General features: G+C 42.1%; 1 non-coding gene across 1 annotated transcript; it reads left to right on the forward strand.

The window, feature by feature from the left end:
- Positions 1-3967: 3967 nt before the first annotated feature.
- On the forward strand, positions 3968-4039 carry TRNAE-UUC (transfer RNA glutamic acid (anticodon UUC)). Its single transcript has one exon. It is a non-coding gene; the product is annotated as a tRNA-Glu (tRNA).
- Positions 4040-18268: the final 14229 nt, after the last annotated feature.

Consider the following 18268-nt stretch of genomic DNA (forward strand, 5'->3'; position numbering starts at 1 on the left):
TCTATCCATCCTCTATCTATCTCAATTAACTGGCTTACACAGCTATGAGCGCTGGCCAATCTGAAGTCTGTAGGGCAGATCAATAGGCTTGGGCAGGAGCCTATGTTGCTAGAGGCAGAATTTCTTCCTCTGAGAAACCTCAGTTTTGGTTCATAAAGTTGTTCACCTAATTGAATGAGACGGATCATAAAGAAGACTGAGCACCAGAGAATTGATGCTTTTGAACCGTGGTGCTGGAGAAGACACTTGAGAGTCCCTTGGACTGCAAGGAGATCAAACCAGTCAATCCTAAAGGAAATCAACCCTGAATATTCCTTGGAAGGACTGATGCTGAAGCTGAAGCTCCAATACTTTGGCCACCTGATCGAAGAGCCGACTCATTAGAAAAGATCCTGATGCTGGGAAAGATTGAGGGCGGGAGGAGAAGGGGATGACAGAGGATGAGATGGTTGGATGGCATCACCAACTCAATGGACATGAGTTTGACCATGCTCCTGGAGATGGTGAAGGACTGGGAAGCCTGGGGTGCTGCAGTCCATGGGGTTGCAAAGAGTTGGGCACAACTGAGCAACTAAACAACACCACTCACAATATTGAGAGTAATCACCCTCATTTAAAGTCAATGGATTGTAGCTGTTAAACATATCTACACAATATCTTCACAGCAACACCTAGATTAGAGTTTGATTAAATAGCCAAGCGATTTCCCTGGTGGTCCAGTGGCTGAGATTCTGCCTTACTTCCCATGTAGGGGGCTTGGGTTTGAACCCTGGCCATGGAGCTGGATTCCCACATGTGCAAGTTTAGAGTTTGCATGCTGCAACTAAAAATCCTGCCTGCTGCAGCTGAGATCCGGTGCAGCCAAATAAATAAATACAAATAAATATTAACAAAATAGCCAGGCACTATAGTCTGGTCAAGTTGACACTTGAAACTAACCATCACACCTGCTTTTCTTTGTTTTAAACTTTTTGACAGTGTGGCATGTGGGATCTTAATTTCCTGACCAGGGATCTAACCCTCACTCCCTGTGGTGGAAGCATGGAATCTTAACCCCTGGACCACCAAGGACCACCCTGCCTGCCTCTTTCCGCTCAGAAGATTCCTGTACTTATTTTATGTGCTTTTATTCTGTCTCATTCCAAATTGGATTCAAGGAAGCTCTGAGAAATCAACTCAATTCTCATAAAGGTATTTGAAGACTATCATGGGAGAACGAAAATCAACAACATTGACCATGCGCCTCCATGTTTCAGAAACAATGCTAGCATCTCCCTGTTTGTTGTCTCACTTAATAGTCACAAAAATGCAACTCCATCCCTGGAGGTTCTTTGAAGGCAACTAGACCTTGCCCGTTTCCTTGATGCTTTTCTCAGGGCTGGGAGCAATGGAGACACTCATTAAATGCCTAAGAATCAGTAGGATTATTGCCCAGGGGTGAAACATGAGAACAAGACGATTGTTGCTAAGGGCTTCTTGAGTGGGGCGAAAGGTTTTATATGGGATCCAGTTTTCCAGGAGATGAAAGAAGAATCCCAGCTCATGTTGCCCTGAGAGGGAAGGAGGAGTCTTCTCCTGAGACTCTTTGGGGAAATCATCTGCAGGTGTGCTTACTAAAATTATCCACTCATTTAGTGCAACACACTCCCCAGGCTGGAAAACACCGCCATGTACGTCACCTGGACTCTTTAAAGCTTGCTCCTCCTGTAGGCAAAGTCACTCCTCTTACTGGGTACTGAATACCTTTAATTCCAAGCCCTGGAAAGTGTTCCCCTGGAGGGAAGTAACAGGAGTAGGCTTCTGCTCTGGCTTGTTCTACATCAATCCCTCCTCATATAAACCCAAAGCAGCAAAATAGCTGGCCCAGCAAGCAGAAGGCTTTGTGTCAAGTGGATGTGTGTGAAGGAGTGGTTTATCTATAGGCACGGTTTGGGTACTATGTTTGTATTAGTAGAAGATACCCTGGCAAATGATCTGGTTCATTTCTCCCTTGTCTCTGGGAAGACTGGGGCTTTCTGAAGTTACCAAGGATGTGAACTTGAGTCTTGATCTAAGGGAAATGTGCTGAGGTGAAGAGGTACTGGCCTCTCGTCATGTGTTAGGAGGAAAGGGTGTGAGGTTTTGGAATTAACCATGCTTGGTTTGAAGGGGCTTCCTGGTGGCAGAACTTATCTGCCAACGCAGGAGATGAGGATTTGGTCCCTGGGTTGGGAAGATCCCCTAGAGAAGAAGATGGCAACCCACTCCCATATTTTGGCCTGAGAAATCCCATGGACAGAGGAACCTGGTGGGCTACAGACAATGGGGTCGCATATGGGTTGGACACAATTTAGCAACTGAACAACAACAGTAACAACAAATGCTTGGTTTGAGTCTTGGCTGTGTCAATTCCTAGTCGTTTGAGATGGAGCAAGTTACTTTCCAGGTCTGTTTTCATATATATGTGTATATGTATATGTATTTAATACATAACATTGGGAGATTCTGTGAAAAACAGAGCTGTTTGGAGCATCGCCATGAGACAATACATGTATAGAACTTGGCCTGTAGTAGGTGCTCAGTAGGTGTTGAGCCTTATCCTTTCCAGAATAAGGAAAGATTCAGGTTCCTGCCGGAAGCTTGAGGCTGAGAGATATCCAGATCTCCCCGGGTCCTCATGAGGGGCAGAGGCTCCAGACTTGAGCGCCCTCCTGTCAGTAATACCTGCCCCATCTTCCTGGTCATCTGAGGCTGCAGAGGCCACAGACGGGTGATGTGTTTGTGGGAGGGAGGGGCTGTGCATGGCAGTAAGCAGGCTGGGGTGCCCCTGGATCAAGGACTTCAACTATTCCTTGAAACCACTCCCAGTCAAAACACACACACACGTATGTATTTGTATATGTATAAATATATATGTAAATATATCTATATATGTTGAATCTGAAAGCTGTGGAGGATTCGAGAGCAAGAGAAGGGAGGCCTGACTAGCTTATTGTTGTTTTGCCGCTGGCAGGATGATAATCAATTCAGAACGCTGGTCCAATGAACCACAGGAATAATCTTGCTCAGGTCAAGTTTTCTGTATCCTGAATCTGTCATCAGTCTTCCATTTGTCCCAAGTTTTTCTCATTCTGTTGGGATTAATCCCAGTTGATGTTATCTTTATATCAAGGCCTCTGATTCTACTTTTGCAGTCGTTTGCAAGAAGTTCACGTTTCCTACGATTTTCATCAGCTGACTTCTACTGAAGGCTGTTTTCTCTGATATGTTTTACAAAATGCTGAGGTCATTCTGATTTTGCTTTTCTGGGAGTGGCTCCTCTTGTTTCCCTGAGAAGCACTCTTTCCATCTGATGCTTTGTCTGGTGCCTGTTCTAGCCTCAATAATCTTTCTCTGCTTTACTGTTGTACTCGCTGTGGAAAGAAGAGACACTTTCCTTCTTTTTTAAACAATCTAAGCCACATTTTTTTTTAATACTTAAAAAAATTAATTTGTTTGGCCACACTGGGTCTTAGTTGCAGCATGCAGGATCTTTAGCTGAAACGTGAACTCTTAGCTGTGGCATGTGGGATCTAGTTCCCTGATCAGGATCAAACCTATGGCCTCTGGAAGCCTGGAGTCTTGCCACTGCACCACCAGGGAAGTCCCAAGAAGAGGTGTTTTCTGATGAGGGTCTTGACTGGGCACAGAATAACCTCCCCACAGGTCTTTTTTGTTGTAAAATTTTCCTGCTAATCAGCAGCCAAAGTAATACATATGGGGAAATTACAGGGGCTCAAGGCATCTCAAAAAATTCCCATAGTAGTGGTTTTATGGTCTATACTGATATACTGGCATATCATTTTCTTTTTATGTTGTAGTTCTTTTTTGTTGTTGTTACTATTAGTTATACTTTGAATTAAATTTTTTTTTATTTGGAATTAAGTTTGAAAAAAAAAGATGAATATTAAAGCATCAGATCTCTGTTTTAAACCTTGGAACAGGGAATTCCCTGGTAGTCCAGTGGTTAAGATTTGGCACTTTCACTGCTGTGACTCAGGTTCAATCCCTGGCTGGGGAACTAAGAACCCACATGGCCAAAAAAAAAAAAATTAAACCTTGGAACACTTCTTTATGGTTTTAGGAGACAATGGATAGGGATAGAGGAATATTTGTTTTGTTTTTAATTGAATTGTCTTGAATGAGAAATGTCTGTATTATTTTGCCTTGTTGTGGCAAGTAAACTTTACCTTTGTTCTTATGGTATTTTGAGACCACAGTCATATAATATAACTGTACATAATTATATAATTTCCTTATGTAACATAATCTCCTTGTGATAATTCAGACTTTACATATATTTCTGAGATTGTTAAAGATAACTTCCTGTTAAAACACATTATGTACTAGTTTCAGTTCAGCTCAGTTCAGTTGCTCAGTTGTGTCTGACTCTTTGCAACCCCATGGACTGCAGCACGCCAGTTCTCCCTGTCCATTGCCAACTCCTGGAGTTTGCTCAAACTCATGTCCATTGAGTTGGTGATGCCATCCAACCATCTCATCTTCTGTCGTCCCCTTCTCCTCCTGCCTTCAATCTTTCTCAGCATCAGGGTCTTTTCCAATGAGTCAGTTCTTCACATCAGGTGGCCAAAGTATTGAGTTTCAGCTTCAATATCAGTTCTTCCAATGAATATTCAGGACTGATTTCCATTCAGACAGACTGGTTGGATCTCCTTGCAGTCCAAGAGACTCTCAAGAGTCTTCTCTAACCACAGTTCAAAAGCATCAATTCTTCTGCACTCAGCTTTCTTTATAGTCCAACTCTCACATCCATACATGACTACTGGAGAAACCATAACCTTGACTAGATGGACCTTTGTTGGCAAAGTAATGTCTCTGCTTTTTAATATGTTGTCTAGGTTGGTGATAGCTTTTCTTCCAAGGAGCAAGCGTCTTTTAATTTCATGACTGCAATCACCATCTGCAGTGATTTTGGAGCCCCCCAAAATAAAGCCAGCCACTGTTTCCACTGTTTCCCCATCTATTTGCCATGAAGTGATGGGACCAGATGCCATGATCTTAGTTTTCTGAATGTTGAGTTTTAAGCCAACTTTTTCACTCTCCTCTTTCACCTTCATCAAGAGGCTCGTTATTTATTTATTTATTTTTTGCCACTAAACAACTTAGTCTTTCATTTGCCCAAGGACAGCTGTTGCATGCACTGAGGCCCCAAGACTTCCAGAAGGGATGGGGGTGGGGGGAGTCACCCTGCCTCCCAGGTGCTGCCTGCCCCATCCTGCTTCCTGCAGGAGATGGGAGAGTAGATAAAGTGTGCCCTTGCACCATCAAGTATCTCAATTTTGTGTGCGTGTCAGTTGGTCAGTCATGTCCGACTCTTTGACCCCATGGACTGTAGCCCACCAGGCTCCTCTGTCCAAGGGATTCTCCAGGCAAGAGTACTGGAGAGGGTTGCCATTTCCTTCTCCAGGTCAGGAGGCTCTTTAATTTCTCTTTGCTTTCTGATGTTAGTGGGTTTCATCTGCATATCTGAGGTTACTGATATTTCTCCTGGCAGTCTTGATTCCAGCTTGTGCTTCATCCAGCCCAGCGTTTCTCATGATATATTCTGCATATAAGTTAAATAAGCAGGGTGGCAATATACAGCCTTGATGTACTCCTTTTCCTATTTGGAACCAGTCTGCTGTTCCATGTCCAGTTCTAACTGTTGCTTCCTGACCTGCATACAACTTTCTCAAGAGGCATGTACATGTACTAGTTTACATGTAATAATAATATTATGAACATTTGAATAATTAGGCCTTTATTATGAATGAACATTAGGGCATCATGAAATACCTTGAATGTTGACTTTCAGGGTCAAATAAACCAGTTTAACCGTTTTGCTTCATTTGAACCGAACTTTATTTAGCTAAAAATGGCCAATGACCCATTTCTTTTCTCATGTGAATTAGAAAAATCAGTGGTGACTTAATTATAAGTAAATGCAGTTTTCTCAAATACCTTGAATTCTACCAGGAAAACATCATAACTTTTAAACCACCACTTCTTAAAACATATAATAACTACTCATGCTTACTTGAAGTTCTAAATCTTAAAATTCCAAAGTTATGTACAGCAATAGAGCTACTTGCTTTAAACTTATCATCAAACTGATGAGCAAATTCTGACTTAGTAAGATTCAAATTGAAGTTGAAAGATGTACGGAATTGCCTAGTTCTTTGAGATGCATTTTAATATATCCTTCCATATTATTCTTTTACATTATATTTTTTAGCTTCTACCCTTCATTTTTCCCTCTTTAATTTTATTTTGTGGATTTCCCCTAAAATAAAGACTATCAGCATCCATTACAATGTATCCAGTCTGATACTTTATTTTGCCTTTTCATATAAGAAATAGATGACTTTGTTAAGAATATCTCCAAATGCATAAACACTACCTTTTCTTTGTTTCTTTCTGTGTCTGATTAGTTCATTCATATTAAATATGCATTGTTTTTTTATATTCTGAAGTAGCAAGTCTCTTAGGAAAATGATTAGTTTAACTATCAGATTTTATATGAAAAATACAATTGGAGAATGTCAAGAAAAAAGTACTAATAAATAAACCTTAATTGTTTCATTAGGATATTGTTCAAGAATAACCCAAAGTAAAAACAATGGTGGGGAAAAGATCACCGAGGATTTTGTTATTCACAAACTGGCAGTTTACCACATTTTCCTAAGTGAGACCCCTTACTGCCTACACAGCTGAAGAGAGGATTGAACGTTTTATACAGATTGAGTATACATTCAACTTGAATAATTCAGGTCAGAAAGAGAGAAGGGGATTTGCTTAAGTGGAGAAAGCCTAGGAACCTTCATTCTGCTCAATCTTTAAAAAGGAGAAAATACATCCTGATCTCAATTCTGTGAGTTGAAAATCAAAACTATGGATCAAATTGATTTGAATCGCATTTAGAGTTTTGGTTTAGTCGTTAAGTCATGTCCGACTCTTTTGCAACACTGTGGACTGTAGCCCACCAGGATCCTCTGTCCACGGGATTTTCCAGGCAAGAATACCAGAGTGGGTTGCCATTTCCTTCTCCAGGGGATCTTACCAACCCAGGGATCGAACCTGCGTCTCCTGTGTCTCCTGCATTGCAGGAGGATTCTTTTCTGCTCCAGCCATTGGAGGAGAGTTTTAGACTCATATAATAAGAGTTTTAAAGTGAAGCTACCAAATTTCTTTAAGTTTTTTTTTGTGTGTGTATGTTCAGAACTGGTATACTATACAGCACCTTAAAAAAGTTTTCAAATGACAACTTTATTTTAGGCTGATAAGCTTTACAGCACAACTTATATCTAGAAAGAATTAACTTAGCATGATAAAAGGATCATGTGTTAAAGCTGTGTAATAGTTACTATTTTTGAGAAATATATGAGTTTGCATTTGGATTTCTTTCCTTGCACAAATGGAAATGTAGTTTTTGACCTGTTTATGAAGATATCTTGACATTCAGATACAGACAGGCTGGTGTGGCTAAAACTAGTTCATTTAGAGGTAAACATTTTGCTTTGAGATATTTAGAGTTTAAGAATTCCCTGAACTAGTTTTAAAATAATGATCATTGAGAGGGAGAGCTGCCTATGTTGAAGGATACAGCCTGTGGAATTTCCACCTTTTGCAAGGTTGAAGTCATGGCAGGTCCACAAACTGATGCTCAATTCCATTTCACGGGTATTAAAAAAATATTTCATTGCTTTGATGGTCTTATCCCCCTTCAAGTTAAGGTTTAAAAAACCTCCAGCTATGAAAGCAGCATAAACAGGTTTAAATTGTACCTCATCTAAGTTCCTATGCCTAGAGAAGCTAATGTTAACTCATCACGTGATACTCAGTTTGTACAATAAATTATGAACTTGGGGAAAAAATGATCCTCAGACAGAATATATGACTTAACAATCCATATTGTCTTTCCCTGGCTTAAATTTATTGCTCCTTCATTACTTAACATTACTTTTATATTTTAACGTATTTTATACACATTTGTGAATTAATTAGGCTGGATTTGGCCATATTCAGAGGCCAATTTTTTAAGGAGATTGGAGGGTTATAATCCAACCCTGTTGATAAAGATTGTCTGTGAGTGGCAGGTCTCAGTGTTTCCCCATCTCTTGCTCCTCATTGATCCAGAATCTGTGAGACCAATCACATTTTCTGGTCACATCTGACTCTGTTGAATGCACAGAGACTCTACCTTTATCTAGTTAAACAAGGGAGTTAGGAAAATATGAACATGCAAAAATAATTGAACCCAAAGTTACATTATGTCAACCAATTTACAGGTGTTCATATGGTATTATATGCCAACAATATCCAGGAATAGTGGTGCTATTGAGTCTGTTTGAAATATGATGTTCTTCTAATACCATGCTAGGCATTTTCAATAAAATCATGTAGCAAGTGAAAATAAGACAAAAAGAACATCCTTTTCTTTAAGAATATCTTATTTCTTCTTACTGGGGGTTTCTGGTAAAGTTGTTCTAGTCAAGTGATCTCAATGAGCTGAAGGAGCTAAGAGGCATATCAAAAACTGTTGGGATCCACAGAGATTATACAAAAATGTTCAGAGCAACATTAGCCACGATAACCAAAAGGTGGAAACAACCCACATGTCCATCAATAGATGAACAGAAAATTATCTGTACAATGGAATATTATTCAGTCATGAAAAGGAATAAAGTACTGATACCTGCTAAAGCATGGATGAACCTTGAAAACATTATGTGTTTTCAAAACATGAAACGATGCCAGGCATGTAAGGCATGATTTCTTTTATACGATATATCCAGAATAGACAAATCCATAGATTTGGGAAAACCTATAGAGACAGAAAGATTAGAGGTTACCAGAGATGGAGGTAGGGGAAAATGGGGAGTGACTGCTTTATGGGTACAGGGTGTTTTTTTTTTATGGGGTGATGAAATGTTTTGAAACTAGAGAGAATTGGTGTTTGCACAATTTTGTAAATAAAATGCCACTGAACTGTATACTTTAAAATAGCTAATTGTAAGTTTTGTGAATTTTACTACTAGTAAAAGAAATAGAGGACAGTTTATACAAAAAATCCAAGCCCCTAGTTTTCTCAGCCCCATATTTTGATTTGCCTCCCAGGGAGCATATTTTTAAAATTTTATTTATTTTTTAAGTGAAGGATAATAGCTTTACAGAATTTTGTTGGTTTCTGCCAAACATCAACATGAATCAGCCATAGGTATACAAATGTCCCCGCCCCAGGGAGCATATTGACCTGCAAGCCCACATTATAAGGGATGTGAGTGAGGTGACTACCTGGCTTAGGGTGACTCATCATCATATATTAAGCAATCTGGAAGCTTGAGAGCAGTGCATTTCGGGCAATTTGCTGATTCCTTTAGGCAATCTTAATGCTGAGCCCTGTGGGCAGCAAGAACTAGCATGTGATTAGAGCAGAAGCAATTACTCTCAGAAAAGCATCATTAATTTCAAAGGTTCTTGTCCTGAGCTCCGTGGCTAAGTGGAGACAAATTAGAATGCTGTCTAGAGGAAAGTGCAGTCGTTGTCCCCTCTTTAGCACAGAAAAGAAACCTTAAGTAGTCTATTCCAAGTAGTTAATTCTTCCTTTGGTGACTAGGTGGGAGTGAGGGGTTTGAAGGAGGGGGGTAGGAGGCAGGTTAGTTCAGAAGGCATGGGATTTGTATCAATTCTACTGCAAACTGCTTTGGTTCTTTGTTGCTTTGTTTCCTTGGCGATACAAAGAAGCTGTTCACATTTCCCATGTGTGTCCATCACAGAAGCTTTCTGGGGTCAATTTTGTGAGGTGGAAAGGGCAGTGGACCAATTTCAGGGGTCATGGTTTCTAGGGTTTGCTCTGGGATCTCCTTTTTGGGCCTTGCTGTTCAGTAAGGTAAATCAAAACAAAGCAAAGCAGGATCATCTCCCAGGTCCTTATTTAGAAACAGATCCTGAAACAGATTTTTACTAACAAAGAGTTCGAAGCATTTGGACAGCATGTCTTACTTTTTGCTTCTGAAACCCCACTCAGCCAGCATACATTAATAAAAACAAAATGAAATAGAGACCTCAAGGAATACAATGGGAATTTGTCAAGATCATTGACCTGATAACCTAGGGTAGCAGCTGCTCTCTCTCTGAGGCTTAAAATAACACACACTGGGCAGATAGTATATGGTAGGCTTTGTACTATTTTTTTTTTTAAATCAAGATTATGTCATTTGCCGCAGAATTGATGCTTTTGAACTGTGGTGTTGGAGAAGACTCTTGAGAGTCCCTTGGACTGCAAGGAGATCCAATCAGTCCATCCTAAAGGAGATCAATCCTGGGTGTTCACTGGAAGGACTGATGTTGAAGCTGAAACTCCAATACTTTGGCCACCTCATGCAAAGAGTTGACTCATTGGAAAGACCCTGATGCTGGGTAGGATTGGGGGCAGGAGGAGAAGGGGATGACAGAGGATGAGATGGTTGGATGGCATCACTGACTCGATGGACATGGGTTTGGGTGGACTCCGGGAGTTGGTGATGGACAGAAAGGCCTGGCGTGCTGCAATTCATGGGGTCGCAAAGAGTCGAACACGACTGAGCGACTGAACTGAACTGAACTGATGTCATTGAACGTTATTTTGAGGTATTACTATCCCCATTTTACTAAGGTCTAAAGAGATTGGAAAACAAGCCCCCAATCTTGTAACCAGATTTGAATCTAAGTTTTTAGAGCCCTCCAAATCCAGGGCTCTTTCTACATGACAATGTAGCTGATTTTCTCTGGGAGATGACTTAGCCTACACTACACTTTCTCTTCTCATGCTTCTCCCCTTTCTAATTCTATAATAGAACCTTATTTCTTCAAAGGATAAAACCACAACCGATCTTTAACATTCCATATCCCCACCTCATTTTATAGCCAGATAGTATGATTTCTGCTTCCATCTTTCCACTGCCACACACTGCAAAGGGCAGTTTCTAGAACAGATGGGTGTACTGAATCATATTCTTATTGGACCTCTCCCCGGTGGTTGTATTGTTGACCAACATCTGTCTTATTCTGGTTGCCTGTCCTGGTCTCTCCTGATCCTACTCCTTCTCTGAATATTCTTCTTCCGTCTCTTTTGAGGGCTCCTCTACTCAGAATGGTCAACAGTGGAAATGTCCATTGCATTGCAAGGGAAGCCCCATCACCACTCACAGTTACACAATTGTTGGATGAGAGAAGCTTGCCTAGAGGGCAACCAGATTCACTACTTGAAAAATTCTCAGGGGGTAGGGGATGGGATGAACTGGGAGGGTGGAATTGACATATATACACGACTATGTATAAAATAGATAACTAATGAGGACCTATTATATGGCACAGGGTACTACTTGGTGCTCTGCAGTGACCTAAATGGGAAGGAAATCCAAAACAAAACAAAACAAAATGGAGATATGTGTTTACCTATAGCTGATTCCCTTGCTGTACAGCAGAAACTGACACAGTATTGTGAAGCAACTGTACTCCAATAGAAAACACAAAAAACCAAAATGACTTTCTTACAATGTTTTAAATGGAAATGTTCATGAAATACTGTCAACCCACACTACACTTTCAAAAGGCACTGCCTTGAAATTTTTAAGGGCAACATAAATTTTAGAAATTGACAGTCAAAAATAATAGCAGAAGGAAAATTACCAGTATATGGAACTTCCACAAACACTCTCAAGTTCTAAATCACTGCATTAAAAAGTTATTGCCTTAAAACATTTGAAGATATAGAACTAGAAAATTGATAATGAAGTAAATTAAATCAGTTCTTTGCAGTTCCTATTATACTTTTTAAATATGAAATTGGAACTTTCTCCATCTTATAGACCTTATCTAAGGTGAAGGAGCACGCTGAGATGCATACTCACCAGATCACTCTCCAAACAAAGATCAATGATTCTAATTTCAGCAAGATTGACTTCTGGCCTTTTTTTCTCGATTGCCATGTGGACAAAGGGGAAGTCATCTTAAAAATAAAAAGTTTTTTTTTTTTTTTTTTAAATTTAAGAAAGTAAAAAGAGGACAGTCTAGTGGTTAAGACTCTCAGCTCCCAAATTAGGGGGCAGGGGCTGGATCCCTGTGGGGAAGATCCCACATGTCATGTGGTGCAGCCAAAACAAAGAAGAAGAAAACTTCTCAGTCAATGGCCCCAGCGATTCTGTTCAACTTTGGTTTCTATCTTCAGTAAGGTGGCAAGCGCACCCCTCCATGAGCTGTCAGCCTCAGCTCTCGGCTGACTAGAGTCAATGGATCTTTGAGCACCTGATTTACTTTATCCCCTGCCTGTTCTGCCTGAATCTCACCAGATGGAAAGGAAACACGGCAAACCCTCAGGTACCATTGAGATTCTTCAGGGATTTCATTAATTTGCTGTCTGTGTGAGACAGACGCCTGTAAAATTGGTTTCATCATAGCAAGGTCTTGAGAGATTTGGGGAACTGGGTCCCTTTGGCTAATCTTTATATTTAACACACACACACACACTTGTATAGAAAAAGTTTGAACATGAAATTAGGGTTAATGAAAATAAGGTATGACAACTGGAACTGACTTTGACTTGCTATTTGGGGTATATACATTTTTTATCTTACAAAGACAGGAATTTTAATCACAGAAGATAGCTACTCTTAGGTGACCTAAAAAACAAACACTTGCCTGAAGATATAAGAATCAACACTCTCCTTACCATATTACCTATCAGAAATTACTCCGCTTACTCTCCACCCATTATCCCTTGCTCTCCTTTCATCCTACTTATCAACATCTATAATACTGAATAATTTTAAATGCTATGCTTGAGGAATACTATTTGGTTACAAACCCAAGAATGGCTATTGGGCCTTTGACTGAGTGGATAAAGTAGGCTGGAGGTAAGAGATTGCTCAGGGCAATTTCTACAGAAGATGTGTGAAGGAAGGGCAAAGACGGGAGGTGGTGACGTACCAGAGGTAGGTCTGGAGGGGTGTTTCCAGGGAGAATTGTTGGGGTGAAGGGCTGTGTACTGAGGTTCTCCACTCCTCTGTGTCTGCTTCTGAGGACTCTTCAGTGAAATATCTATGACCAGTCTATTTGCTGAGGAACTGGTCTGTTTTAGGATGTATCAAAATTGCCAAGTCTTTGGATGTGAGGAGAGCAGAGCCTGGGTGCTATGAGTAATGTTCGTGGGAAGAACTTCTGTGGTATAATTAGCAGACACAGGTTTTCACACAAAGTGCCTTCCTACTCATTAAGAAGAACTTGGGTTTGATTAATCAAGGACCGCGTTCTTGGGAAGGGTAACGGGTAGGTTGGGAGTAGGAGATAGAGCCACTGCTGCTTACCTAATCTTGTTAAAAGTAACCTGTTTTTTTTTCTTTTCTGTTTGCTAATTGGGGTGTAGTTGCTTTACAATGTTGTGTTTCTGCCGTACAACAAACTGAATCAGATATTTGTATACAGCACCTCCCTGTTGTACCTCCCTCCCACCCCACTAGGTCATCACAGAGCCCTGAGCTGAGCTCCCTGTGCTATACAGAAAAGCCCAATGTTGTTTGGGACACAATTTCCCAGCCCCAGGTGAGGAATCAGGATTGACTTTAGCTAATCATGGGATCTCATTTCTCTTCTCTAGTGGGTTAAGGAACTGGGCATATGACCTGGTTCTGGCTAGTGGGATATAGGAGGGGACATTTGCTATGTGATTTCTAGGGACAAGTTTTTTCTCTAATAAAAGAGAGGTCTGTACTAAGAGAAAACCCTTTCCCACAAGCCCTCTTTCTTCCTGCTTATTATGTGTGGATGCAATGCTTGGAGCTTTGGCAGCCATCCTGTGATCCTGAGAAGAAGGCCAACACAAGTGCAGAAAAGCAGAACAACCTTGGAACTACCTATCTCCAGAAATTTTCTTAGGTGAGATAAATAGATACATTTGTGGTTTTCTTTTGTTTTGTACATTATTTGTAAATTAAAAAAAAAATTCTTAAAAGGTGATGGGAGATGAGGCAGTTGCAGCCACTGACACAGCCTGTTCTTGGATGAAACTTTGTTACAGAATGAAGCAGGAACCCAGAGCTGCAAATACAAGGAGGCACTGGGTGAAAAGGGATTTTTTTTTTGCTCAAGAGGGGAGGAAACTTGCTTTGTCCACAGTCGCCAGGACCTAGCACAGAGCTGGCCACTCCCAGGAAGTCAATAAAGCCTTGAGGCGGCAGGCTGAGGACAGATAAGGCAGGGACTGGAAGGGTTAGTTGGGTCCTGACAGTGTGGTGCTCTCCCATTAAGCTCACTCACTTGTGCTACATGGAAACACAGGGCAGGAGGACGGATGCCCAGGCGCCTGAGAGCTGGGCATGGGTCTGGAAAGCAAAGCTCCCCCTCTGACAAGTTTTTGTGTCCAGTCTCCTGGCTCCACACGGTTGTGGTTAAGCAAGCCACTGTTGGTCAGGTTTTCCTGATACTCGCAGCTGACACACAACCCAAGTTTCCCCCCCCACGTTGTTTACGGGCTAGATGAAGTCAGATGCTTCACTGTCCTTGCCTGGAGTGCAGAGCTGGAGTTTCCAAGTTGCATCCCGACGCAGCTGCGTTATTGAGGTAGTGATCTGGGGTCGTGTAGGCTTTGCTGTGGTTGCTAGGCAGCATGCTGGGGTCTGGTCCCCACAGAGCTCTCTCTCCTTCCTTTACCTCCATCCACGCGCCTGCCTCCTTCTACGAAGAATGGCATTTGCTGACTTGGAGCAGCAGCTTGTCGCTTGGAGGGAGAGCCCAGAGGCAGCTCAAGCTCAGTTGGACTTGGGTGTGTTCTGCTTGGCTGGGGTCCCTTCAGCCTAGACAAGGCTCCTGGAACTCCCCACAGCTCACTAGTGTAGACACAGTGCTCCACCTGCAACCATCTCAGTCCCCCGAGGTGGTCTCTGTTGTGCTGTCTGCCCCTTCTTTCTTTTCCTCCATGCCCCACATCTTAAGCTCTAGTACAAGCCCTGCTATGGCGTTTACTTAAAGGGTAAGTCATTTAACATTTCTGTCTCACAGTTTCCATGTTGCTGGGTAATTACACCTGTATTTAATTGTTACTGCGGGGACCAGAGGAAGTGGAAATGCCCTGGTCTCAAGTGGGCATTGCTGTTTCTCCTGCTTTGACCTCCTGTTTTGGTTAGGCTGCCCCTGGATACCTCTCTGGGGGTTGGGACCCAGCCCCTTCCTCATACAGCAGAGCTGGTGACTTGTCCTTTGGTTGTCAGGCCTTGGCTTCATCGTCTGCTGTGACCCTACTTCTATTCTGAATAAATAGCCTGTTAGACAAACTGGCAAAAAAGTTCTTCAAATGTTAAAAAATAGACAAAGCAAACACACACAGATCTAAACCACCTCTGTCATTTTCAAAATGCTGCAGATTTGATAAATGGTGGGAGTCTGACATAGCACAGTGGTTAAGAACATGCGTGGGTCTGAGTCAGAGAGACCTAGATTTGAACCTTCATAAACTTGGACACGTAGCTTAATCCCTTTGAACCGTTTCCTTGTCCATAAAATGGGATTAATACAAGCTTGACCCTTGCTGTGTTATAATGATGGCATGACGATAAAGTGACATGCTAACAGCTGTTGATATTTACTACGGCCAGCATTTTATAGAGAGAGTTCAATGACAAATTTCTTACTATCTTCACCCATTTCACAGAAGAACCTAAAAAATGGAGATGTGAGATCATCTCCCAACATCACACAGCTGTTAATTGTGGAGTTGGGCTTCGAATCTAGGACATTATCAAAAGCCCTTCCCTGAACAATCAGCTAAGTGCTGCATTTACCAAATCCCCCAGCTCATAGGAAGTGCTTAAGAGGGACTCTCTATGATTATTATTGTTATTAAGCACACTGACTGAAGAATCATAGATGGTTCTGTTTAAAATTCCTTGAAATGTTCCAAAGAAGGTAAAATAATAATACAAGCTAACAGATGCAAAAACACTGAAGAATGTTAAAAATTAGTTTTAGTTTATAATGTAACTTATGATCATATAAATTATTTTAGAAGAGAAGATCCCCAACTTCCTGTTGTCAGATGTGGTCTGCTGGCTTGTCCTTGTGTATATCAGCTTTTTATAGCTTCTTGGTCACCATTTTTGCCTTCCTGCTGGGCTTTTCATGCCCTTGATGGAGCCTCCCAGACAGGCACTGGGGTCCAGACTCCTCAGTCTGGCTTTTCTCTCCCCCAGGGCTGGTTCCTGGGCCTGCCCCATACTGGCCACGTGTAATGTCCCTCCTACTTCTGTTTGTTCCCCTTTCTGAGTTTCTGTTCTAATGGACGGGTACACAAATCTTAGTTTTGGATTTCGATAGCTAGTCTGGAGTGAGTTCATCATGATTAATTGTTAACTACTTCTCAGGGATTAGCCCATTTAATTTTCACAATGAGATTATAATTAATATTAATACAGATGTTAAAACTCTTTAAGTAGAAAAATCTAGACAGAGGCATCGGTTTGATTTTAACTTGTACATGCGGGAGAAAAGGAAAGTGCCATCAATCTTTGCTTGGCTTAAGGAAAATTTTCAAATATTTGTACCTTCTAGAAAACAAAGGTATCAAATATCATTACATGAGCAGTACATTATTAAGAAAGATCATATTTCAAGACGTGAAAGTAGAATTACAGATTTTAAGAGGTGAAAGTTCATTTTCATAGTGTCTTAGAAGACTTGTTAGAAAAGCCATCCCCGGGGCAACTTTGTGAGAGTCCTGCTTGCCTTTCTGCAGCTGAAGGAGGCCTGTCTTGGGGAGGTTTCTCTCATCAGTAGGTGGGAAGGCATTTCTTTTTCATGGCCATGCCTGGTGTTTTTCACTAGTTACTACTGATAAAAACAAACGCTGCCCAGAGAAACTCAGAACCAACAAGGAGAAAAGGAAACCGGTAGAAAAGGATTAGTAACAAAAGGCATAGGAGCACTGTTTATTTTGCACCCGCCCAGGACCCGCCTCCCAACCACCTCCACTTTTTTTTTTTTTTTTTGCAACTTTGATTTTGGTTTATCCTCACTCAGCAGGCACCTAGAGTCAGGGCCCAGGCTGGGGCTGCCTGGCCCAACCAGCGGTCTGTACTCTGTGTGTACAGGGAAGACACACACTATGTGTTTGTTCGCAGTCTCCGGGGAAATACAAGTATGTGGTCGGCCAGGTCTTAAGGGACTTGGGTGGGGCGGAGCCACACTGCAGTGGTCAGACTTCCAGAGAGGAAGCTGGGGACATCGAGGGGGTTCGAGAGGGTGTGGCAGACGCCGGCCCCTAGGGCTCAGCATCCCCCACTGGAAGCTGCTGGTGTCCTTGCCGCCCAGGTGTGCCCAGCGTGACCAGGTGTGTGTCATCATGCGTGAACTGCACGCTTGTCACGGGGCTGCCGTGACTGCGAACCACGAGGCTTGGTGCCTTGGCGCACGCGCAAGTGTACTGGAAGTGGTGCGCTTTGCAGAAGTAGTTGTTCACAGCCTCCACGCTGGTTGTGGAAGCCGCTCAGGGAGTTGATGTTGGTTCTATCCCGGCCATCTGGCCACACACCATAGCCGTGGAAGCCCAGCACGCAGGTGTAGGTGGCCCTCTCCCCGTCTCAGCTCTCATAGTGATCCCTTATCAGCTTACAGCCTCCAGCCGTCTCAGTAAACGATCTCATAGTCACCAGGACTGGACATGATGAAGTTGCCACGCTTGCACCAGGCAAGGTGAGTGATAAGACTGCAGTGACCCATTCAGTGGCCAAAGCAGCTGGACTTGGTACCATCACTCTTCTTTATCCTGTGCTGTACCCTGGGATGTAAATGAAATACAGGAGGCCTAGTTAAATTGGAATCTGGAGTTCAGCAAACAGTTTTTTAGTATAAGTATATCTTAGGCAATATTTGGGACATACTTATATTAGAAAGGTATTTCTTGTTTATTTGAAATTTAAATATATCTGGGCTCCTGTATTTTTATTAAACTGGCCAAGCCTAGTTTAGGAGGCTGTCCTGTCTTCACTGCATCAATAGGCTTTTGTGTTCTGGCTTCCCACTGGGTTTGATCAGTGGGAGACTTTGGTAGGAGGGAGGGTGAAGGAAGAGGAGGAGGTGGGGTATTCTCCTCAGACTCAGTCCAGATTGACCACAGCTCTGGGGTTGGGTAGCTGCTCCCTCCCCTGACTCTCAGGCCTCTGAGTGGTCTGTCTCCTGCCTTTGCTGATCCTGGGATACTATGCTCTCCCTTTTGGGTTTTTCT

Source organism: Giraffa tippelskirchi, chromosome 10, assembly GCF_054371585.1.
Source record: "Giraffa tippelskirchi isolate mGirTip1 chromosome 10, T2T-mGirTip1v1.2.pri, whole genome shotgun sequence".
Taxonomy (NCBI): Eukaryota; Metazoa; Chordata; class Mammalia; order Artiodactyla; family Giraffidae; genus Giraffa; species Giraffa tippelskirchi.